At 38.8% G+C, this 21116-nt stretch overlaps 1 non-coding gene across 1 annotated transcript; it reads right to left on the bottom strand.

Moving 5' to 3' along the window:
- Positions 1-5405: 5405 nt before the first annotated feature.
- LOC115899809 lies at positions 5406-5526 on the bottom strand. The gene has a single exon (XR_004059412.1). It is a non-coding gene; the product is annotated as a small nucleolar RNA SNORA32 (small nucleolar RNA).
- Positions 5527-21116: the final 15590 nt, after the last annotated feature.

The raw sequence follows: 21116 nt of genomic DNA, 5'->3' as shown, positions 1-21116 counted from the left end.
GAAAATTGAATTAAGTCTGTTCTTGCCTCGACTGGTTTTCAGTGGCTTCAAGCTCAAAGTTCTTATCCTTCACTGGCTATTCCAGGCCTTTTATAACTGATTCCAGTATACATTCACAGTCACATTCTTGTCACTTTCCTTTTCTCTCTCTCTCTTTTAAACGGAGTTTTGCTCTGTTGCCCAGGCTGGAGTGCAGTGGCAGGCACAATCTCGGCTCACTGCAAGCTCTGCCTCCAGGGTTCACGGCATTCTCCTGACTCAGCCTCCCAAGTAGCTGGGACTACAGGCACCTGCCACCACGCCCGGCTGCTTTTTGTATTTTTAGTAAAGACAGGGTTTCACCATGTTGGCCAGGCTGGTCTCAAACTTCTGACCTCAGGTGATCCACCCGCCTCGGCCTCCCAAAGAGCTGGGAATATAGGCGTGAGCCACTGCACCTCGCCCTTTCTGCATCTTATGCCCCAGTTACTTCTTGCCATTCCGCAAATAAGCTAGGCCTTCCTTCATGTGTTTCTGTACAAGCTGTTCCTTTGCAAAGATACTGTTTTCCCTTAGTCCACCTGGCAAATTTCTTTGAACTCACAGGTCACACAGGCTGCTGACCTTTCCTTCACAGGCCTGTGTTGTACCTCTACGGTGTATAACTCACTCTTGCCTATTTGCCCCATACTTTGTGAACATCTGGAAAGCAAGAATTTTTATTTATTCACTTCAGAATTTTCTGAGATTTTTGTATAGTGGGTGTGTAGTTGATCCTAGGAAAGATTTATTAAATGAATAATCAATCATAAGATGACATTCTATTTTAAGTTATGCACAGATTTTAATATCTTACACAATTATGCATAAGTACATTTTTACAGTTTTGTTTTTTTCTCTAGTCACATAGATGTTCATGTGAGTTCTACAGAAGAAATAAAGAAACATTGTAATCGTGCAAGATTTCAATTGAGATATTTAGTGACCCTGTCTAGGCACTCTAGGCTCTGAAAGGAAGAAAAAAGAGAGAAAGAAGAAAGGGGAGGAAGGAAAGAAAAGAGAGAGAGAGAAAAGGAGAGATAAAAGAAAGATTAAACAAAAATGATAGAAAAATGATAAACTAGCATGGGCATAAATATGAACTGGCTCCAATAAACAAGACCTTTTATCATGAAAGTTCTGAGTTGTTATCTCCTTAGGGGCCATTCCACAGGGACCCAACCCACTTTTTCATCTACAACTTCAACTTTGCTCAACCAATCAGCATAATTAATCATTCTTAGTGAATTTGTTTCAGTAAGTAAACCAACTTCTTTGGTTTCTTTTCTGTTTGTCATTCTCCTCTTTCCTTTGTCAGGATACTTTAACCCTTTATTCATCCTCCTCTATCAGAATAAGCACTCAACATGTCACCACCTCCAGAAAGACTTTCCTGACTCTCTCACTGAATGAAAATTTCCTTTTCTCAACACTTTGCACCCCTTTTAAGGCCCTCATCACAATCTTCCCTCTACTGTTGTTATTTGTGAACTTAGCTTTTCTCACCTATTAGAGTTTAAGCTTCTTAAGTTCAGGAAAAGTCTCTTATGTCTCTCCTCCCCTCTTTTATAGCAGTGTGTGCTATAGTTTTGACATTCAATAAGTATTTCCAACATAAAATGGAAATGGGTCATGGGCTTTGATATAGTTTGGATATTTTCATTACCCAAATATCATGTGGAATTATAATCCCCAATGGTGGAAGTGGGGCCTGGTTGGAGATAATTGAATCATGGGACTGGATTTCTCATAAATAGTTTAGCACCATCCCTTTGGTGATGTTCTTGTGATAGTGATTGAATTCTTGAGCGATTTGGTGGTTTAAAAGTGTGTGACATAGCACTCTCCATTATCTCTCTCTCTTGCTCCTGCTTCCGCACATGTGATGTGCTGGCTTTCTGTCTGCATTGCTCCTCAGAAGTTGAGCGATGTCCATGACGTGCTTGTACAGCCTGCAGAACTGTTAGCCAATTAAACCTCTTTTCTTTACAAATTACTCAGTCTCAGGTATTTCTTTATAGCAATGCAAGAATGGCCTAATACACACCCTGTTTGGCATCAATAAGCGTCTTGGGGCCTGAACTTTGAGATAAATATATGTCTCTGCCTTAATCTGTGCTAAATTTTATGCAATGTCTCTGTCTTATTTCCACTTAGTACTAAGAATCTGTATTTCAGGGCTATTGAAGAATGTATTATTAAAACAATAAGAATAAAGTACCAATCTTCAGACTTCTTAGCCCTGAAACATTATAATATTGAAAGAGGCAATATGTTATTTTGTCAGGAGCACAGACTCTGGATCTAGATCTACTTGGGTCTGATCCTGGCTCTGCCACTTACAGGCTGTGTGACCTAAGTAAGTTCCTTAACTCATCTATTCCTCATGTTTAGTAACTATAAAACAGGAATAATAACAGTACCTATCTTATAGGGTTAATGTGAGAATGAAATGCATTAATGTATGTAAAATACATAGGACAGTATATGGCACACGGTTAGTGTCTAGTAGATTTTAGCTATTGCTTTTCTGTTATTATTTGCTCTCAGTTGCATATGTCTTCCCCCTCAACCCCCACTCACTCCAAAAGCATGAGGTTCTGAACAGTCAATACCCTATTTTCTCAGTCTTTGTATTTCAAGTGACTTGCACAGTCACAGCGCCTGGTACAGAGTAAACACTGAAAGAGAAGAACCTTGAAGAAAATTCTTCCTTGACCTAGAGGTGAACCTGAACTTGCATACTCCCTGCATGGGTATCCAAATAACTTTCTTTTCTTGCTCCCATCAGCATCATATTTAACCCTGCTGGTTTTCATTTATTTTATAATTCAATCATAATGAATTTTAAAATCCATTCTAACTTCCAGGGATCTCTAGAGACTTGCTTCCTCAGTCTGACATCACATTCATTTACATTTCTTATTTTTTATTTCCTTGTATGAGGTCTAAGAACTGTTCCAATAAAACACTTTGAAGATTGCATTACACATACTGTGTGCTATTTATTCCTGGCTAGATGTTCAAATTGACAAGCAAGAAATTGCTTATGCCTTGATCAACAATTACAAATGGTAATGCTATATCTGTTATAATAGAAAAATACTAGACCTGGACTGTTCTTTTGCAACCTTCTAAGGTAATAGTTGAAATGGAAAATATTCGTACAAAAAACAGCCAATTCAAATTTAGGGAAATGTTAGAGGCCATCCAGCTTTATCACTTTCCCAAGATGGTAAGTTCTTCTGTATCCCCCATGGTAAATCCTTGTCTGTCTTCTGCTTGGATTGTCCCAGGAAGAGTGAACACATTAGTTTTAAAGTTCTCTTCTGCCTTTGGTGGGCAAATTTACTTGGTAGGCAATTGTTTCTTACAGTACTCTCAAAAACAATATACGGTAGAAAAAAATCACCATCTTCCATGATGGCCTTCAAACATTTGAAAACAGGTATTTTATTTCTTGACATGTTATATATCAATAGATTGTACTAATGGAGCTCAAGAACTTTTAGACCTCGATGGCACATAAACAGTATTTAATCCTATCATTTTGCAGATAAGGAAATAAAAAATGAGAGGCTCAGTAAATTGCCCAATGTTGCTCACTTGTTCATTCAGTTATTGGGTACTCAGCAACTGGCTTAAGAAATTTACACATGAAAGGTCATTATAACATATACAATTTTATAATTTATTATAAAGAATAAACTATGAACACATTTGTAATACTGTTAATATAATAATAATATAATCATAAATAATGTTGAAGACCTTGGTGAGCCACAGCTAATCCATTCTCCTCCCTCCATCCCCAGAGGCTACTGGTAATCTATGTATGTTATTTAACATTCAAACATATTGTATCAGTTAGTGTTCCAGCAGGAAAGCAGAACCACTCTGAGTGATATGGAATATGGGATGTGTGATGGAGATTAGGTTTTATATGATTGTAGAAGCTGTTGAAGAAGTGGAACACTGTTGCCTCTGCCTCTGGTCATGGGCCTGAAATTACTACAGTTTAGTAAGGTCGGTAGTGCAGAAGACAAGATAGACATGGAGTGGGGCAGAGTGAGGATAAAATGGAATATACATCAGTATTTCACTACCTCTGACCTCGATGATGAAGGTAATATAAAAGAAGCTGGGTACCCTTTGCCATGGAGCAGCACACACACTTGGCATTGGACTCAGAAAAGCTGAAGGAGGAGCCATGGACCTGGAAAAGCTGTGCACCTAGAGAAGCTGCAGGCCTGGAGAAGCTGCGGGCCAGGCTCCTGCTCTATGCCAACAAGGCCAGCAACAGTCACAACAATGTGAATGAGATGTAGTGGCTTCTGACTTACACTGACCTTTGGAGCAAAATGTCTGTTTCTTCTCTTTTGCCTTTCAAAGAATTTGGAATATCACCTGCCAACAACCATGATTTAGTGCATGTATATGCATCCATAAACAATATGTGAAGTTGTTTTTCATGTTTTCAAGCTTTCCATTAATGGCATCATCTAGCTGTTCTACTGTAACGTTTTCCCCTTTCATATTATGTTTGTGAAGTTTAACTATGTTGATAATTATTGTTGTTATTTGTGTTTTGTTTTATTTTGCATAGTATTGCATTGAAGAATTTGACACAGTTTCTCTACTCTCCTTGATCAATATTTAGATTGTTGACAAATTTTCAATAGTCAATCAATGTCGCAACAGTTTTGGACATGTCTTTTGGAGCACTTAGGTGAGATTTCTCCAATCTATAGAATTAAAAATACCTTATTTGATCATAGATTCAGTTTTACTAGTTATTGCCAGTTTACTTCTGAAAATTGTAACAATTTACACTTTCACCAGCAGTGTTTGACACTGGTGCTTCTCAATGGAGGTGGGGGGAGATTTTGCCCTCTAGGTGACTTTTGGTAATGTGTAGAGATATTTTTAGTTCTCACAACCAGTGGGGGTGGGGTTGTTCTATTGGCATCTAGTGGGCAAAGGCAAGGTATATACTGCTAAACATCCTTTTCTTTCTTTTTAAATTTATAGATAGCAATCATATAAACATAAGTTTACATTTCCAGAGATGTTCATATAATGAATATGAATGAATCTTGGAATCAACCTCCCTAAGTTAGCTCCACTATATACAAACCACTTGGTTATTAGCAACCCAGAAAGGTTATAATGTGTATTCACCAGGCAAAGCACATTTGCAAGGCTCAAGAGATCTGTGCATGTACTCTTGTCACGGAGAATTTGAAATGTAGCTGTTGTAAAATCTCATTGATTACCGATGAAATAGCTATTAGAAAATCACCTGTGGCTTGCATTGTATTTCTATTGGATAGTGCTCATCTAGGTAATGGAAGCAAAACAAGTAGCAGTTTAATAAAGAGTTAATAAAATGTTCCCAACAGATTACTTGCTAGCAAGGTAACAGATAAAAAATCTAGTGGGAAATTATTTTATGGTCATGTCCACAGTAAATGAGAAACTGCATTCTAAAAATCTCGGTAATTACCATTTGCTAAACATCCTACAATGTGTGGGACATCCACCACAATACAGAATTATCTGGCCCCCAGTGACAAGTGTCCAGCTTGGGAAACACTGCTTTACCTCCTTGCAATGGGCACTGTCATTGTTTTATAGTTTGGCGAATCTGATGAGTGTGAAAGAGTGTCTCATTGCTTAAATTGTTCATTTCATTGAAGTTTAAAGTGTTTTTCAAATGTTTATATTAGCAATTCATATTTTCTTATGTATTTTCTGGTCATATCTTTTGACGACTTTTCTATTAATTATTTTGTTTTTGATTGTGTGTGTGTGCGTGTGTATGTGTGAGTTCTTTATATATTTTAAATTCTCAATGTTTTTGATACATGCATTAAATGTATCTTTTCCCAGTCTTGGGCTTGTCTTTTTATTTATGCTTTTGTTTTCTATTTTTTTGAAAATGTATTTTAAATTTTGTTGTGACAAATCAACTCATCCATGTAGCTGGTGATTTCTTGTGTCTCATATTTACAATTTATAGAGCCATTTTCTTTCTAAAGTTTCTTTTTTTTTTTTTATTATACTTTAAGTTCTAGGGTACATGTGCATAACGTGCAGGTTTGTTACATATGTATATTTGTGCCATGTTGGTGTGCTGCCCCCATCAACTTGTCAGCACCCATCAATTCATCATTTATATCATGTATAACTCCCCAGTGCAATCCCTCCCCCCTCCCCCCTCCCCATGATAGGCCCCAGTGTGTGATGTTCCCCTTCCCGAGTCCAAGTGATCTCATTGTTCAGTTCCCACCTATGAGTGAGAACATGCGGTGTTTGGTTTTCTGTTCTTGTGATAGTTTGCTAAGAATGATGGTTTCCAGCTGCATCCATGTCCCTACAAAGGACGCAAACTCATCCTTTTTTATGGCTGCATAGTATTCCATGGTGTATATGTGCCACATTTTCTTAATCCAGTCTGTCACAGATGGACATTTGGGTTGATTCCAAGTCTTTGCTATTGTGAATAGTGCTGCAATAAACATACGTGTGCATGTGTCTTTGTAGTAGAATAATTTATAATCCTTTGGGTATATACCCAGTAATGGGATGGCTGGGTCATATGGTACATCTAGTTCTAGATCCTTGAGGAATTGCCATACTGTTTTCCATAATGGTTGAACCAGTTTACAATCCCACCAACAGTGTAAAAGTGTTCCTATTTCTCCACATCCTCTCCAACAACTGTTGTTTCCTGACTTCTTAATGATTGCCATTCTAACTGGTGTGAGATGGTATCTCATTGTGGTTTTGATTTGCACTTCTTTGATGGCGAGTGATGATGAGCATTTTTTCATGTGTCTGTTGGCTGTATGAATGTCTTCTTTTGAGAAATGTCTGTTCATATCCTTTGCCCACTTTTTGATGGGGTTGTTTGTTTTTTTCTTGTATATTTGTTTGAGTTCTTCGTAGATTCTGGATATTAGCCCTTTGTCAGATGAGTAGGTTGCAAACATTTTCTCCCATTCTGTAGGTTGCCTGTTCACTCTGATGGTAGTTTCTTTTGCTGTGCAAAAGCTCTTTAGTTTAATTAGATCCCATTTGTCAATTTTTGCTTTTGCTGCCGTTGCTTTTGGTGTTTTAGACATGAAGTCCTTGCCCATGCCTATGTCCTGAATGTTACTACCTAGATTTTCTTCTAGGGTTTTTATGGTATTAGGTCTAACATTTAAGTCTCTAATCCATCTTGAATTAATCTTCGTATAAGGGGTAAGGAAAGGATCCAGTTTCAGCTTTCTACTTATGGCTAGCCAATTTTCCCAGCACCATTTATTAAATAGGGAATCCTTTCCCCATTTCTTGTTTCTCTCAGGTTTGTCAAAGATCAGATGGTTGTAGATGTGTGGTATTATTTCTGAGGACTTAAGTAGTGCCTGTTATTACTTTATTTTCACACAGCTATGAAGAACTACCTGAGATTTGGTAATTTATAAAGAAAAGAGGTTTAATTGAATCACAGTTCTGCATGGCTTGGGAGGCCTCAGGAAATTTGTAATCATGGTGGAAGGTGAAAGGGAAGCAAAGTACGTCTTACATGGTGGCAGGAGGGGAGGTGGGTAGTGGCACACATTAAAACCATCAGCTCTTGTGAAAACTCACTCACTATCACAAGAACAGCAGGAAGAAATACAACCCCATGATCCAATTATCTCCCACCAGGCCCCTCTTCCAACATGTGGGGATTACAATTAGAAATGAGATTTGAGTGGAGATGCAGAGCCAAACTGTATCAGTGCCTCTCATATTTTAGTTTTTCATCAACCTGAAATGTATTTTTTTGTAGGTAATAAAGTAGAAATCGGATTTTTAAGATATGAATAATAAAATGTCTTGAGAACAAATTTTTGGTTATTTTCTTCCTTTTTGAAATTTTCATTTCCATTTGTTCCCTTGACAGCCCTTTTTCTCATTATTATTTTAAAAATATTTCTCTGTTGTGTCTGTTTCCATCTGTTTGAAAGAGTGTTTCTTTTGCTCTTCCTTTAAATTTTTGCAATTTCTGTGGTTTACTCTTACTCCTTCTTTCTCTCCTTATATGCTCATTCTGGATAATGATTTACATCTCTAATCCAGCTCTGTGTTTTGAAAGCCATTCCTACTTGTGCCCCCTAGATATTTCTAACTCAGTGGCCACAGATACCCTACAAACCACATTTATAAAACTAAATTCATTGTTTTTTCCTCTGCTCCTTTTCCTATTTTCCCGTTTTTATGTCTGTTCCATTGATCATCCAGTCATCCAACACTGGGTTCATACTGGAACCATAGAAGATCCTCAATCCAAACTCATAGAACATTTATCCTATCATATCATTGACTGGCTATCAAGGAGTTAGATCCCAGTCTTAGAATTGTGCATGCCCTTTCTCCTAGATTATTTAGGTTGCTCTTTGTCTTTTGTGTTTTGGTCAAAAGCCCCAAAATGAACAGCTCCAATCATTTGCCACTTAAGCAAGAGATTCTTTCTATCACCAACAAAAGGATTTATTTCTAAGTGGTACTGTACGAATCAGCTGAAGGAAAGGTTCCAGTACATCAACAGTCAGGGCCCCATCCAGCACTGCCTATTCTCTGAATTCTGTGTAGTTGTTTTGCATGCAGCATTTAACATCTGCAGGTCATCCAAGGTTGGGGCTCACTAGCAGAGGTGACCTACAGATCTCTTCCCTCATCCTATTGACTCCAATCAATTTCTTTGTGTGGCTCAATTTTATAGACTGTATTCGACTGTGGCTTAGACTAAAAATGGCACCATGCTAGTTTCAACATTTGAAACATTTGCTCCGTTAACCACTCATAAATGGAGCATGAGTGGTGAAAAAATGAGAATGTAGTGCTTACATTGTCCTGAAGGTCGAATGAGATGATTATGAAGCACTTCGTTCACTGAGAGGCACATGGTGAGTACTTAACAAATTGTTGCAAATGTTATCATTATTGTTGCACCTGAAAACTGTTACTGCTTTTGATTGTGTATCTTACCACCAAACTAATACACCTTTCTAAGATAAACTCTGTGGCTTATTCAGTCCTGTATCCCGGAAGGCCTAGCTTAGAGCCTGACCAATGGAAGGTATTCAATAGTTGGGGATTTAAATGAATTATAAGTATCAGTGCCTTATTGAAAATGAGTTTATAAGACACTTTTCTGGGAGCAGTTTTTAGTAGAAGGAGAGGAGATGGATGAGGAGACCGGGACATGAGAATGAAGGGGGCACCACCATTGGGAGAAAAATAGCCAAATGTCTACCATATTGTGTGCATGAACTCTGAGATACTAGATCTTAAGATGCTTTTGATTTATTCTGTACACAGTAGTGGTAGAGCTTGCTAACCATTTGGAAAAATAGACTATATCCCTATCAAACATCATATAGTAAAATGAATTCCAAATAGATTAAATGTGTAAATGGAAAAAATACAACCATCAAATTTTAAAGGAAAATAGGGAGGGATGAATGTGTGACCTTGAAGCAACATTTTTTTTTTTTTTTTTTTTTTTTTTTTTTTTTTTTTTTTTTTTGAGACGGAGTCTCGCTCTGTTGCCCAGGCTGGAATGCAGTGGCTCAATCTCGGCTCACTGCAAGCTCCGCCTCCCGGGTTCAGGCCATTCTCCTGCCTCACTCTCTGGAGTAGCTGGGACTACAGGTGCCCGCCACCATACCTGGCTAATTTTTTGTATTTTTAGTAAAGACGGGGTTTCACCATGTTAGCCAGGATGGTCTTGATCTCTCGGCCTGGTGATCCAGCCGCCTCGGCCTCCCAAAGTGCTGGGATTATAGGCGTGAGCCACCGCGCCTGGCCTGTAGCAACATTTTCTAAGCATGCCACCCAAAAAAGGGAATTGATGAAAGACATGCTCTTAGAAAAATAAGAAAAAACCTGCCCTATTTAAAAATATTAATGAACGAAGAGAAAAACAACTTGTAATGCTATTTGCAAAGTATGTGACTAGGTGTTAATATTCTTCTTTTTTTCTTTTCTCTTTTCTAGGTGTTAATATTCTTAACATGTGAGATATTTCAGTAAGTTAGGATGAAAAATATCGAGAAACCAATCAAAAAATGGATCAAGGGCATGAATATCCATTTCAAAAAAGGACAAATCGCCGATACAAATATGAAAAAAGTTACAATCAATAATTTAAAAATTGCCAATTAAAATATAATTTTTGCTTTTTAAGTTGACAAACATTAAAAAAATCACCAGCGATTTTCCATTTCCAGGGTTCACACTTTGTTATAAAGTGAGTAGGCTCTGGAGATCTCATGTACAGCATGGTGGCTATAGTTAATAGTAATGTATTGTCTGCTTGAAATTTGCTAAAATAGTATATCTTAAGTATTCTTGCCACAATACAAATAATGTAACTATATGAGGTGATAGATATGTTAATTAGCTTGATTGTGGTAATCATTTCACAGTGTATACGTATATCAAACCATCATGCTGTACACTTATATACATACAACTTTTATTTGGCAATTATATTTCCATACCTCTGGGGGAAAGATCACCAGTGCTGATAAAATTTTGGAAGCAACACCTCTATGTACCACAGGTTATACATGGGTACCATCTTTCTGGAAAGCAATTTGACAATATTCATCAAAAACCAAAAATGTGTACTTACCCTTTGTCCCAGGAATTTCAATTCAAGGAATTTATAATTTGTACCCAAAGTTTTAACTGTAAGAACCTTAATCAAAGTGTGATTTGTAAGTGGAATTACAGTTCTATTTCCCAAATGACTGGTGGTCATGATGCCATTTGTATTTTAGTTACCTTGAGTCTTACTAAGGTCACTGTGAATCATTACAAGATATTTTGGTCTTATACATCAGCACCAAGAGCTTGGATAATTTGAGTCTTCCCCTGAGATACATCTAAGTTTATTGAAAGTAAACATGTTTCTGAGCCTACAAGTCTCAGACTGCAGATGCTAAAATATGGCAAATTTTCTCATTTAATAGATTCCACTTAGACCTCTTAGGAGACAGCCAGATTCTCCCAGATGACAGATTCCTCTACTTCTCCATCTTGGCAGCGAGGATAAAATGTTTCTTGGGAGGCCGAGACGGGCGGATCACGAGGTCAGGAGATCGAGACCATCCTGGCTAACACAGTGAAACCCCGTCTCTACTAAAAAAATTACAAAAAACTAGCCGGGCGAGGTGGCGGGCGCCTGTAGTCCCAGCTACTCGGGAGGCTGAGGCAGGAGAATGGTGTGAACCCGGGAGGCAGAGCTTGCAGTGAGCTGAGATCCGGCCACTGCACTCCAGCCTGGGCAACAGAGCGAGACTCCGTCTCAAAAAAAAAAAAAAAAAAGTTTCTTGATTGTATCTTCTACAGTATATATCAATTTTCTATTGCTATTAGAACATGTCACCATAAACTTAGCAGCTGAGACCAACACCCACGTGTTAGCTCATCTCTGTAGATCAAGAGTCTAGGGAAGCTCAGCTGGGCTTCTTCCTTAATGTCCCAAAAGGCAGAAATCAAAGTGTCATCCGTGCTGGGCTCTTATCTGGAGGCTGTGAGGGAGAATACATTTCCAAAGGCATTCAGGCTGTTGGCAGAATGCAGTTCCTTATAGCTGTGTGATTGAGGTCCCTTTCTTTTTTGACTCTCAGCCAAGGTCACTCTCAGCTCCTCAAGACTGGTCCTTGCAGTGCCCCCATTCATCTTCAAAGCCAGCAACAGCACAACAAATCCTTTCCCTATCTGGAATCTTTTTACTTTCTGCTGCCAGTCAGATAAATAAATTTTAAAAGACTTGTATGATTAGATTGGGCCTGCTAGAGTAATTTCTCCTTCAACTAACTCAGAGTCAACTGATTGGTAACCTCTAACTACATTTGCAAAATCTCTTCACATAATCATTTTCACAGTCCTGCGAATTAGGGTAGAAAATCTTCGGCAGGGGGTTGCATTTTGGAATTCTGCTTACTGCAACATAAATTGCATTACTCTATGACTCTGACTGTTGGTACAAAATAATGATAAAAGTATAGAATGTAGAAATTAATCATGCTGTGCCGAGGTTATGAGTACCCATTGCTACAATTTGGAATCATGGGGGTAGACAGGTATCAAAAGTGTGAGGCTGACTAGGTGGGAACTGGGGAGAGTTAACACTGGAAGATTATTGCCTTGGAGGAAAATGGTTCAGTTTTGCCAAATCTTTTGTGTTTCCAAGACATTATATATATATATATATGTATATGTGTATATATATAAATACTTTTATATTTATATATACACACACATATCTTTTATTTATATATAAGATATATATATATATCATTTGTAAGAGTTTGTAACTAGTCTATACTTTTAAACACATTGCAAAAAAATTTTACAACATACATATATTTAATTACACTTTAAGTTCTGGGGTACATGTGCAGAATGTGCAGTTTTGTTACATAGGTATACATGTGCCATGGTAGTTTGCTGCACTCATCAACCCATCATCTGCATTAGGTATTTCTCCTAATATTATGCCTCCCCTAATCTCCCACCCCATGACAGGCCCCAGTGTGTGATGTTCCCCTCTCTATGTTCATGTGTTCTCATTGTTCAACTTCCACTTATGAGTAAGAATATGCAGTGTTTGGTTTTCTGTTCTTGTGATAGTTTACTGAGAATGATGGTTTCCAGCTTCATACATGTCCCTGCAAAGGACATGGACTCATCCTTTTTTATGGCTGCATAGTATTCCATGGGGTATATGAGCCACAGTTTATTTATCCAGTCTATTATTGATGGACATTTGGGTTGGTTCCAAGTCTTTGCTAGTGTGAACACTGCTGCAATAAACATATGTGTGCCATGTGTCTTTATAGTAGAATGATTTATAATTATTTGGGTGTATGCCCAGTAATGAGGTTGCTGGGTCAAATGGTATTTCTAGTTCTAGATCCTTGAGGAATTGCCACACTGTCTTCCACAATGGTTGAAGTAATTTATACACCCACCAACAGTGTAAAAGCATTCTTATTTCTCCACATGCTCTCCAGCATCTGTTGTTTCCTGACTTTTTAATGATCGCCATTCTAACTGGCATGAAATGGTATCTCATTGTGGTTTTGATTTGCATTTCTCTAATGAACAGTGGTGATGAGCATTTTTTCGTATGTCTGTTGGCTGCATAAATGTCTTCTTTTGAGAAGTGTCTGGTCATATCCTTTGCCCACTTTTTAACAGATTTTTATTTTTAGTAGAGATGGGGTTTCTCCACATTAGTCAGGATGGTCTCGATCTCCTGACCTCGTGATCCACCCACCTTGGCCTCTCAAAGTGCTGGGATTACAGGCATGAGCCACTATACCCGGATGATTGTTTTTTTCTTGTAAATTTGTTTAAGTTCTTTGTAGATTCTGGATATTAGCCTTCTGTCAGGTGGCTAGATTGCAAAAATTTTCCCCCATTCTGTAGGTGGCCTGTTCACTCTGATGATGGTTTATTTTGCTGTGCAGAAGCTTTTTAGTTTAATTAGATCCCACTTGTCAATTTTGGCTTTTGTTGCCATTGCTTTTGTTGTTTTAGACATGAAGTCTTTGCCCATGCCTATATCCTGAATGGTATTGCCCATGTTTTCTTCTAGGATTTTTTTGGTCCTAGGTCTTATGTTTAAGTCTTTGATCCATCTTGAGTTGATTTTTGTTTAAGGTGTAAGGAAGGGGTCCAGTTTCAGTTTTCTGCATATGACTAGCCAGTTTTCCCAACACCATTTATTAAACAGGTAATCTTTTCCCCAGTGCTTGTTTGCGTCCAGTTTGTCAAAGATCAGATGGTTTTAGATGTGTGGTGTTATTTCTGAGGCCTTTGTTCTCTTCCATTGGTCTATATCTCTGTTTTGGTACCAGTACCATGCTGTTTTGGTTACTATAGCCTGTATACTTTGAAGTCAGGTAGCGTGATGCCTGCAGTTTTGTTCTTCTTGCCTAGGGTTGTCTTGGCTATACAGACTCTTTTGTGGTTGCATATGAAGTTTAAAGTAGTTTTTTTCCAATTCTGTGAAGAAAGTCAGTGGTAGCTTGATGGGGATAGCATTGAATCTATAAATTACTTCAGGCAGTATGGCCATTTTTGTGTATTGATTCTTCCTATCCGTGAGCATGGAATGCTTTTTCATTTGTTTGTGTCCTCTCTTATTTCCTTGAGCAGTGGTTTGTAGTTCTTCTTAAAGAGATTCTTCATATCCCTTGTAAGTTGTATTCCTAGGTATTTTATTCTCTTTGTAGCAATTGTGAATGGGAGTTCACTCATGATTTGGCTCTCTGTTTGTCTGTTATTGGTGTATAGGAATGCTTCTGATTTTTTCATATTGATTTTGTATCCTGAGACTTTGCTGAAGTTGCTTATCAGCTTAAGGAGATTTTGGGGTTTTTAAGGAGTTTTTAAGGGGTTTTAAGGGTTTTTAAGGAGACAATGTGGTTTTCTAAATATACAATCATGTGATCTGCAAACAGAGACAAGTTGACTTCCTCTCTTCCTATTTGAATACGCTTTATTTCTTTCTCTTGCCTGATTGCCCTGGGTGGAACTACCAATACTATGTTGAATCTGAGTGGTGAGGGAGGGTATCCTTGTCTTGTGCCGGTCTTCAAAGGGAATGGTTCCAGTTTTTGCCCTTCAGTATGATATTGGCTGTGGGTTTGTCATAAATAGCTCTTATTATTTTCAGATACCTTCCATCAATACCAAATTTATTGAGAGTTTTTAGTATGAAGGGCTGTTGAATTTTGTCAAAGGCCTTTTCTGCATCCATTGAGATAATCACGTGGTTTTAGTCTTTGGTTGTGTTTATATGCTGGATTAAATTTATTGATTTGCATATGTGGAACCAGCCTTGCATCCCAGGGATGAAGCCAACTTGATTGTGGTGGATAAGCTTTTTGATACGCTGCTGGATTCGGTTTGCCAGTACTTTATCTAGTATTTTCGCATCGATGTTCATCAGGGATGTTGGCCTGAAATTTTCTTTTTTTGTTGTGTCTCTGCCAGGTTTTGGTATCAAGATGATGCTGGCCTCATAAAATGGTTAGGGAGGATTCCCTTTTTTTCTAATGTTTGGAATAGTTTCAAAAGGAATGGTACCAGCTCCTCTTTGTAGCACTAGTAGAATTCGGCTGTGAATCTGTCTGGTCCTGGACTTTTTTTGGTTGGTAGGCTATTAATTACTGCCTCAATTTCAGAATTTGTTATTGGTTTATTCAGGGATTTGACTTCTTCCTGGTTAGACTTGAGGGGTGTATGTGTCCAGGAATTTATCCATTTCTTCTAGATTTTCTAGTTTATTTGCATAGAAGTGTTTATAGTATTCTCTGATGGTAGTTTGTATTTCTGTGGAATCAGTAGTGATATCCCCTATATCATTTTTTATTGCATCTATTTGATTCTTCTCTCTTTTCTTCTTCATTAGTCTGGCTAGTGGTCTATCTATTTTGTTGATCTTTTCAAAAAACCAGCTCTTGGATTCATTGATTTTTTGAAAGGTTTTTCATGTCTCTATCTCCTTCAGTTCTGCTCTGATCTTAGTTATTTCTTATCTTCTGCTAGATTTTGAATTTGTTTGCTATTGCTTCTCTAGTTCTTTTAATTTTGATGTTAGGGTGTCAATTTTAGATCTTTCCTGCTTTCTCTTGTGGGCGTTCAGTGCTATAAATTTCCCTCCACACACTACTTTAAATGTGTCCCAGAGATTCTAGTATGTGTCCCAGAGATTCTGGTCTTTGTTCTCATTGGTTTCAAAGAACGTCTTTATTTCTGCCTTCATTTTTTTATGTACCCGGTAGTCATTCAGGAGGAGGTTGTTCAGTTTCCATTTAGTTGTGTGGTTTTGAGTGAGTTTCTTAATCCTGAGCTCGAATTTGATTGCCCTGTGGTCTGAGAGACTGTTGGTTATAATTTCTGTTCTTTTGCATTTGCTGAGGAGTGTTTTACTTCCAATTATGTGGTCAATTCTGGAATAAGTGTGATGCGGTGCTGAGAGGAGTGTATATTCTGTTGATTTGGGGTGGAGAGTTCTGTAGATGTCTATTAAGTCTGCTTGGTCCAGAGCTTAGCTCAAGTCCTGAATATCCTTGTTAACCTTCTGTCTCGTTGATCTGTATAATACTGACAGTGTTAAAGTCTCCCTCTATTATTGTGTGGGAGTCTAGGTCTCTTTGTAGGTCTCGAAGAACTTGCTTTATGAATCTGGGTGCTCCTGTATTGGGTGCATATATAATTAGGGTACTTAGCTCTTCTTGCTGCATTGATCCCTTTATCATTATGTAATGCCCTTCTTTGTCTCTTTTGATTTTCGTTGGTTTAAAGTCTGTTTTATCAGAGACTAGAATTGCAACCCCTGCTTTTTTTGCTTTCAATTTGCTTGGTAGATCTTCCTCCATCTCTTTATTTGAGCACATGTGTGTCTCTGCACGTGAGATCGGTCTCCTGAATACAGCACACTGATGGGTCTTGACTCTTTATCCAATTTGCCAATCTGTGTCTTTTAATTGGGGCATTTATTCTGTTTACATTTAAGGTTAAAATTGTTATGTGTGAATTTGATCCTGTCATTATGATACTAGCTGGTAATTTGGCCCATTACTTGATGCAGTTTCTTCTTAGTGTCAATGTTCTTTACAATTTGGTATGTTTTTGCAGTGGCTGGTACTGGTTGTTCCCTTCCATATTTAGTGCTTCCTTCAGGAGTTCTTGTAAGGCAGGCCTGGTGGTGACAAAATCTCTCAACATTTGCTTTGTCTGTAAAGGATTTTATTTGTCCTTCACTTATGAAGCTTAGTTTGGCTGGTATGAAATTCTGGGTTGAAAATTCTTTTCTTTAAGAATGTTGAATATTGGCCCCTACTGTCTTCTGGCTTGTAGGGTTTCTGCAGAGAGATCTGCTCTTAGTCTGATGGGCTTCCTTTGTGGGTAACCCGCCCTTTCTCTCTGGCTGCCCTTAACATTTTTTCCTTCATTTCAACCTTGGTGAATCTGATAATTATGTATCTTGGGGTTGCTCTTCCCGAGGAGTATGTTTGTGGTGTTCTCTATATTTCCTGAATTTGAATGTTGGCGTGTCTTGCTAGGTTGGGGAAGTTCTCCTGGATAATATCCTGAAGAGTGTTTTCTAACTTGGTTCCATTCTCCCTGTCACTTTCAGGTACACCAATCAAATGTAGATTTGCTCTTTTCACATAGTCCCATATTTCTTGGAGGCTTTGTTCTTTTCTTTTCACTCTTTTCTCTAATCATGTCTTCTCTCTTTGTTTCATTAATTTGATCTTCAATCACTGATATCCTTTCTTCTACATGACTGATTAGCATATAGAAGCTATTGAAACTTCTATATGCTTCACAAAGTTCTCGTGCTGTGTTTTTCAGCTCCATCAGGTCATTGATGTTCTTCTCTACACTGGTTATTCTAGTTAGCAATTCCTGTAACCATTTTTCAAGGTTCTTAGTTTCCTGGCATTGGGTTAGAACATGCTCCTTTAGCTCAGAGGAATTTGTTATTACCCACCATCTGAAGCCTACTTCTGTCAATTCATCAAACTCATTCTCTGTCCAGTTTTGTTCCCTTGCTGGTGAGGAATTGTAGTCCTTTGGAGGAGAAGAGGCATTCTGGTTTTGGAATTTTCAGGCTTTTTTGCTAGTTTCTTTCCATCTTTGTGGATTTATCTACCTTTGATCTTTGATGTTGGTGACCTTCGAATGGGTTCTTTGAGTGGACATGCTATTCCTTTCTGTTCTGTTAGTTTTCCTTCTGACAGTCTGGTCCCTCTGCTGCTGGTCTGCTGGAGTTTGCTGGAGGTCTACTCCCAGCCCTCTTTGCCTGGGTATTACCAGTGGAGGCTTCAAAACAGCAAAGATTGTTGCCTGATCTTTCCTCTGGAAGCTTCTTCCAAGAGGGGCACCTTCCAGATGCCAGCCAGAGCTCTCCTATATGAGGTATCTGTCAGCCCCTACTGGGGGATGTTTCCCAGGCAGGATACACGGGGGTTAGGGACCCACTTGAGGAGGCAGTCTGACCCTTAGCAGAGCTTGAACACTGTGCTGGGAGATCCGCTGCTCTCTTCACAGCTGTCAGGCAGGGATGTTTAAGTCTGCTGAAGCTGCACCCACAGCTGCCCCTTTCCCCAAGTGATCTGTCCCAGGGATATAGGGGTTTTATTTATAAGTCCCTGACTGGGGCTACTTCCTTTTTTTCAGAGATGCCCTGCCCAGAGAAGAGAAATTTGGCAGTCTGGCCACAGTAGCCTTGCTGAGCTGTAGTGGGCTCTGCCCAGTTCCAACTTCCCAGTGGCTTTGTTTACACTGTGAGTGTAAAACCACCTACTCAAGCCTCAGCAATGGCAGACGCCCCTTCCCACACCAAGCTCGAGCATCCCTCTGGTGAATCTCAGACTGTTGCTCTGCTGGCAGCGATAATTTCAAGCCAGTGGATCTTAGTTTGCTGGGCTCCGTAGGGGTGGGACCTGCCGACCCAGCTACTTGGCTCCCTGGCTTCATCTCTCTCTCTGTATATATAGGGGTGAGTGTGTGTGTGTGTGTGTGTGTGTGTGTGTGTGTGTGTGTGTATATATATATATATATATATATATATATATATATATATTTTGCCAGAGTTTCACTCTTGTTGCCCAGGCTAAAGTGCAATGGCGCAATCTCAGCTCACCACAACCTCTGCCTCCTGGGTTCAAGTAATTCTTCTGCCTCAGCCTCCCAAGTAGCTGAGATTACAGGCATGTGCCACCACGCCCAGCTAATTTTTTGTATTTTTAATAGAGATGGGGTTTCTCCATGTTGGCTAGGCTGGTCTCAAACTCCCGACATCAGGTGATCTGCCTGCCTTGGCCTCCGCAAGTGCTGAGATTACAGGAATGAGCCACTGTGCCTGGCTATATATATATATTTAATTATTATTATTTTTTGGGACAGAGTCTCAATCTGTCACTCAGGCTGGAGTGCAGTGGCCCTATCTCTGCTCACTGCAACCTCCACCTCCTGGGTACCAGCGCTTCTCCTGCCTCAGCCTCCCGAGTAGCTGGGACTACAGGCATGCACCCCCACAGCTGGCTAATTTTTGTATTTTTAGTAGAGATAGGGTTTCGACATGTTGGCCAGGCTGGTCTCAAACTCCTGACCTCAGATTGATCCACCTGCCTTGGTCTTTCAAAGTGTTAACAACATATTTAACAGGCCAATTTCAAATTATATGCCACCAGTTTTCAAGCTCTGCTTTGATCTCTTCTCTACTCCTAGCTATTATATTTCTGAGAAAACCTAAATACAGAGAGGTTAGAGGATATACTTAAAGTCACATAGCAAATTAGTGACAAAGCTGGAATAGAAGGTAAGTATATTGGCACTCAGAATAGATTCATTTCCTTTGTTGTACTAATTTCCCATTGCTGCTCATAGAGCCTTAAAAAATACAACTTTATCTCTTACATTTCTGGAGGTCTGAAGTCCAAAATGGGTCTTAAGAGGCTAATATCAAGGTTCTGGTTGGGCTGGATGCTCTTAAGGGGGCTATAGAGAATCCATTCCTTGCTTCTTCCAGCTTCCAGAGGCTGCCAGCATTCTTCAGCTCATAGGCATTTCATTCCAATCACTGCTTCTGTTATCATATCACGTTTTACTGTCTTTATCCTCCTGCCTCCTTCTTATTAGGGCCATGGTGATTATATTGGGTCCATCTAAATAACGCAAGATAATCTTGCTAACTCATGATTCTTAATAATGCCTGCAAAGTCCTTTTTGCCCTATAAGGTAGCATATTCACAGGTTCCAGGGATTAGGATGTAGATGGGGGCGGGTGTGTGTGGGAAATTATTCACCCCACCACACTACGCTAAATATCATTGACTAAAATTTAGATTTCTCATATTCCTCTGCTGTGGATAACACTAATACCCGATCAATGAAGAAAAGCACACTAGACAGCAACTTGCTCCGGCAGTTTGCCTAGCATTTGGGTAGACCCACCACCACAGCACATCCCATTTGTTTTCTGTAACTTAAACAGAAGTCAGACTTTCAAAACATTGGTTCTGAATTTTAAAAAAATCTATTAAGTAACCATAAATATTCATTTTTTTGCCTTTTTCCTTCCCATCCCTCAGCTTTATGGTGTGTTGAATATTATTTTATACTCAAAACTATTTTCCTTTTTCTTTTTGGTAAGTATTAAATTTGAGGGTTGAAACAAGGGAAAACACCTCATCAAGAAGTAATGGGTTTACCTTGTAGTCGGGGTAAAAAAATTCTCTCAGAATCAGACTTGCAGTCGTCTCCATCCTTCTTAATCGATTTTACACTTCTACTTTACTTACAGACACAAAAATACTTGATCACAAAACAGAAATGAGAAATCACAATGAGAATCGTGCCTTCGAGTTTTTGAGTGAATCAGCATAAAGTTGTTCCATGGATGTTTTAGCCATTTTTAAGAGGCAATGAAATTCAGTGGAAAAAGCTCAGTCAAATCACTGTTGTATTCTGCCTGTGGTTCCCACCTGCAAGTTGGGGAGAGCCCCGTTTACCCTTATCTTACCATGTAATTTAAAAATCTGAAATGTGTAGGCTAATGTGCACTTATAAATTTAGATGATATTCATGTTTTTCTTTTGCATGTGCTGAGGGTTAGGGTTCAACTTTATGCACCCATAAAATTGAAGTTTTGTGGTCATGTTCTCTTCACTGTCAGTGTTTGGTTAATCTCTCATTCACTGACTATCTGACAAGTATCTATTCCTTCAATAAATACTCATCGAAATGGTCTGCTTTGTGCTCCAAAAGGTTAAATTAGAAATTTATATGCAACTTAATTATAAAATTTGGAAAAGTGCATAAAGCTGGACATGGAGCAAACTGTCAGCATAAATGCTGAAAGACAAATTTGGAAAAAGTGGTGTAAATGATTGGCAGAAAGGAGACAGGAGGATGGGAAAGCTATAGGGAGTCTAAGACTTTTCATCAAATTGTTTTGTATTGTTTCCACTGTATTTGCTACAATAAGGGAAAATCAGCACAGGTAACCATTTCAAATAATTTAT

Source organism: Rhinopithecus roxellana, chromosome 9 (genome assembly GCF_007565055.1).
Source record: "Rhinopithecus roxellana isolate Shanxi Qingling chromosome 9, ASM756505v1, whole genome shotgun sequence".
Taxonomy (NCBI): domain Eukaryota; kingdom Metazoa; phylum Chordata; class Mammalia; order Primates; family Cercopithecidae; genus Rhinopithecus; species Rhinopithecus roxellana.
The sequence above is the reverse complement of the archived record's forward strand: the minus strand, read 5'-3'. Positions and strand labels throughout refer to the sequence as shown.